This window comes from Cyprinus carpio, chromosome B13, assembly GCF_018340385.1.
Source record: "Cyprinus carpio isolate SPL01 chromosome B13, ASM1834038v1, whole genome shotgun sequence".
Lineage (NCBI taxonomy): Eukaryota > Metazoa > Chordata > Actinopteri > Cypriniformes > Cyprinidae > Cyprinus > Cyprinus carpio.
The window spans coordinates 2,941,107-2,946,599 of NC_056609.1; positions in this window are offsets into that span (position 1 = coordinate 2,941,107).

The following is a 5,493-nucleotide window of genomic DNA, read 5'->3' on the forward strand; positions in this document are numbered from 1 at the left end:
TTTTTTTTTTTTTTTTTTTTTTTTTACTTGGTTACACTAATGGTGAGTATGATTTCACCAAGTACAACATGTTCCTGGATCAACATCCTTGTTGATCCTGGAACAACATTCCAATCAACCTATCAGAATTGAGATATAACTTTTCAGGAAATATCTGTTTTAGGCTTAAAATCAGGGTTAGGTGCTTCTACAGTCGTGGCCAAAAGTTTTGAGAATTACATAAATATTAGTTTTTTCAAAGTTTGCTGCAATAAACTGCTTTTAGATCTTTGTTTCAGTTGTTTCTGTGATGTACCTGAAATATAATTACAAGCACTTCATACGTTTCAAAGGCTTTTAAATCGACAATTACATGACATTTATGCAAAGAGTCAGTATTTGCAGTGTTGGCCCTTCTTTTTCAGGACCTCTGCATTCGACTGGGCAGGCTCTCAATCAACTTCTGGGCCAAATCCTGACTGATAGCACCCATTCTTCATATATACTTCTTGGAGTTTTGTCAGAATTAGTGGGTTTTTTGTTTGTCCACCCCCCTCTTGAGGATTGACCACAAGTTCTCAATGTGATTAAGATCTCCAGGCCATGGACCCAAAATTTTCAACATTCGGGTCCCCGAGCCACTTAGTTATCACTTTTGCCTTATGGCACGGTGCTCCATCGTGCTGGAAAATTCATTGTTTCTTCACCAAACTGTTGTGGATAGTTGGAAGGAGTTGCTGTGATTGCAGACGGTGTTTTGGTACCATTCTTTATTCATGGCTGTGTTTTTGGGCAGAATTGTGAGTGAGCCCACTCCCTTGGATGAGAAGCAACCCCACCACATGAATGGTGTCAGGATGCTTTACCTGTTGGCATGACACAGGACTGTGATGGTAGCCGCTCACCTTTTCTTCGTCCGGACAAGCCTTTTTCCAGATGCCCCAAACAATCGGAAAGGGAGCTTCATCGGAGAGAAATGACTTTTGCCCAGTCCTCAGCAGTCCATTCAGTGACTATACACTTTCTGCGAAGATCATCAATCTGTCCCTGATGTTTTTTTTGGAGAGAAGTGGCTTCTTTGCTGCCCCTTCTTGACACCAGGCCATCTTCCAAAACTTCTTCGCCTCACTGTGCGTGCAGATGCGCTCACACCTGCCTGCTCTCATTCCTGAGCAAGCTCTGCACTGGTGCCCTCCGATTCCGCAAATGAATCCTCGTTAGGAGACGATCCTGGCGCTTGCGGGACTTTCTTGGACGCCCTGAAGCCTTCTTTACAAGAATTGAACCTCTTTCCTTGAAGTTCTTGATGAACCTATAAATTGTAGATTTAGGTGCAATCTTAGTAGCCACAATATCCTTGCCTGTGAGCCATTTTTATGCAACGCAATGATGGCTGCACGCATTTCTTTGGCAGGTCACCATGGTTAACAATGGAAGAACAATGATTTCATCAGCATCCACCCTCCTTTTAACATGTCAAGTCTGCCATTCTAACCCAATCAGCCTGACATAATGATCTCCAGCCTTGTGCTTGTGCTCGTCAAACATTCTCACCTGAGTTAACAAGATGATTACTGAAATGATCTCAGTAGGTCCTTTAATGACAGCAATGAAATGCAGTGGAAAGGTTTTTTTTGGGGATTAAACTTAATTTTCATGGCAAAGAAGGACTATGCAATTCATCTGATCACTCTTCATAACATTCTGGATTATATGCAAATTGCTATTATAAAAGCTTAAGCAGCAACTTTTCCAGTTTCCAATATATATGTATTCTCAAAACTTTTGGCCACAACTGTACATGGTACACCCTTGTTAATCAGCTATCATTTCACACTAATTTTAGGAATAAATTATGGGTAGGGTTAGGTTTAGGGGTAGGGATTGGGTTAAGTCTATAATTTTGGACATTTAAAGGGTTAGTTCACATCCAAAAATGAAAAAGAAAATTATGCAATTAATGACTCACCACCTCATGTCGTTCCAAACGCCGTAGACCTTCCGTTTCATCTTCGAGACACCGTTTAAGATATTTTAGATTTAGTCCCGAGAGCTTTCTGTTCGCTCCTTTGCAAATGTATGTACAGTATACGGTGTCCATGATCCAGAAAGGTAAAAAGAAAGCGCGACTGCTGTGACAGTTGAAGTACGTCGCTACTGACGTGCTTTCTCTTGTTATTGGGCGCGCCAGAAAAGAAAAAATAACATCAGCAGCGTCATACGTCAACAGTCAGCAGCAGTCGGGCACTCACAACAGACTCCGGCAAGAGGAAGACAATGCTGAAGAAAGTCGTAATTTTTGTTAGTTTTTTTGACCAAAAATGTATTTTCGGTGCTTGCTTCAACTAATTCTAACTGGACTACTTTGATGATGTTTTTATTTAGGCCTTTCTGGACATGGACAGTATACCGTACATACATTTTGCAATGGAGGACAGAAAAGCTCTCAGACTAAATCTAAACATTGTCTTAAACTGTGTTCCGTCTAAGATGAACGGAGGTCTTACGGGTTTGGAATGAATGAGGTTCATTATGACATAATTTTCAATTTTTTGCTGAACTAAACCTTTAATGTTGATCCAGGATCATCGATGTTGATCAGGAACATGTCTTTGCAAAATCATGGCCGACCTTACAATAATATAGCCATGGTAGGCAAGTATCAGTTAATCCGTCAATCATAAATCAATCATATAATGGCTTCTTGTTCAGAAGTGTGACAACTAGGGCTGCATGTAAAAAGTGTAATATTCTAAAACTAACAGGCAATATTCAGGAGAACTTGCTGATGATTACATACATGGGCACTTATTTTGTACATCTAAATGATGTTTTTATTAACCAGGTTCAGGAGGAGCATGATCAGATAATCAAACCAATGCAAGCACGTGTAACTTGTCTAGTTGATCAAACTCAATTAGCATGATGTGTGTATGTTTATGTGTGTGTGTGTGTGTGTATATGTGTATATATTATATAGTATATATATATATATAATATAATATATTAATATATATTATATATATATATATATATAGTATACATAATAATACACAGCCAATTCAGCTCTGGCCAACAACAGTTTTCCCGGACATCCCTCCGCCACCCCAACCTCTCACTTGTAAACTCCCTACAAGGGATGGGTGGGGGTTCTCAAGGTTTCGGCTATATTCGCGAGCTTGAGCCCTTCCAAGACAGCATGCCAAACATATGCTTACTATTTGCTAAATCCTCTTTTATGTAAGTGCAAAAGTAATGCCTTAATTTTCAGTCACAATTAATAGAAACCATAAAATTTTTTCATGCCTTGTTTGATAACAATAAAATTGTAAATCTCACACAGATTTTTGAGGGGAAAAAATCATTAGGCTTCTTTAAGAAAAATAAATAAATTAAGTTGTTTTTAATGGCGTTCAAATAATTAGACATGCTATAACAATTTGGGTAAACATAAAAAACTTTAATCGGTAACCAGTGATGAGAGAATGTAAAATTGGGTAATATGATCATATTTTCTTGATCTGGTAAGGACTCTAGCCACTGCATTTTGGACTACCTGTAGCTTGTTTATTGAAGATGCAGGACAACCACCTAGCAGTGCATTACAATAGTCCAGTCTAGAGGTCATGTATGTATGAACTAGCTTTTCTGCATCAGAAACAGGTAGCATGTTCCATAACTTGGCAGTGTTTCTAAGATGGAAGAATGCTGTTTTTGTAACATGTGAAACATGATTTTTTAAAAGACAAGTTGCTGTCTAATATAACACCCACATTTTTGACTGTAGATGAAGTAACAGTATATCCGTCTAGATGCAAATTGTAATCTACTAGATTCTGTTTACTGTTTTTTGGTCCAATAGGTAATATCTAGGTCTTATCTGAATTTAATAGGAGAAAATTATTGGTTATCCAGTCTTTTAAATTTTTAACATACTCTATTAGCTTAGATATTTTAGAAGTTTCATCTGGTCTTGATTGGTTGAAATATAAAGTTGAGTATCACCAGCATAACAAAGGAAACTAATCCTGTATTTTCTAATAATATTACCAAGGGGCGACATTTATATTGAAAATAGCAGAAGGCCTAGGACAGATCCTTGTGGCACTCCATACTTTACCAGATTTAAATGAGTTGATTCTCTGTTTAAATAGACAAAGTTATAGTGATCTATGAGTATGTCATGATCTATAGTGTCGAACACAGCACTAAGTTCAAGTAAAACTAGCAATGAGATGCAGCCTTGATCAAGACGCAAGAAGCCAATCATTTGTAATTTTTACAAGAGCAGATTCTGTGCTATGATGGGGTGAATATATATATAAATATATATATATATATATATATATATATTGCAGGAAGGAGCACAATTGAGCAGACACAACGGTTTCTAAAATTTTATACATAAACGGAAGATTTGAAATGGGTCTGTAAATTGGCAGTTCAATAGGATCTAGTTGTGGTTTCTTAATAAGAGGATTAATAACCGCCAGCTTGCATGGTTTTGGGATATGACCTAAAGATAATGATGATTTAATAATATTGAGAAGCTTCTGCTAAAGGTAACAACTCTTTCAGTTATTTAGTGGGTACAGGATCTAATAAACATGTTGTTGGTTTAGATGTAGTAATAAGTTTATTTAAATCTTCCTGTCCTATAGTTGTAAAGCACTGCAGTTTTTCTTTGGGTGCAGTGAATGAAGCTGAATTGCAAGACGTTGTTGATTCTAAATTTTGTTATAGTATTTCTGATGCTATCTATTTTATCAGTGAAGACATTCATTAAGTCATCACTACTAAACTGTGAGGGAATAGTTAGTTCAGGTTACGTCTGATTAATTGTTAACCTAGCCACTGTGCTAAATAAAAACCTTGGGTTGTTTTGGTTATTTTCTAGGAGTTTGTGAATATGCCCTGGCAGTTTTTAGAGCCTGTCTATAGCTGTACATACTGTTTTTCCATGCTTTATGGAAATGGTCAGTAACATCATCACTTTGAGGTATGATATCTATATCAGTAAAATGCGATTCCATGCGATATAATTCTTTAGAATTCTGTATACGACCCTGGTGGTCTATACACAGTAGCCAGAGCAAGTGATATGATAGATTTCTTGTGCATATCTGACAGTGTATCATTAACCCTCTGAAGTCGATTAGCAGCGCCTAAGCGTTATGAGGCATTTTCTCCTGATAACCCCGAATGAACTTAAATTACACTTTCAGTTTTGATCGCACAGATAAGAGCAATACATCTGTCGAATCTGTAAAAGGGTCTACTTTTTTTGTATACAGACATAATAACAACAAATCTTTGTGAACTTATAAAATAAAGATAACAAACAAGGTGTGCTGTCTGCAGCCTTTGTCTGCGCTGATCTTCATTTACAAACACGCCATTAAAATGAACTGTAACTCCAGTGAATTCTCAACAAAGAGACATGAGAGATATATCTATATAAAGCCTGACATGTCTACTTTTAAACTAAACAAGTGCTGTTACAGACATCCCAAG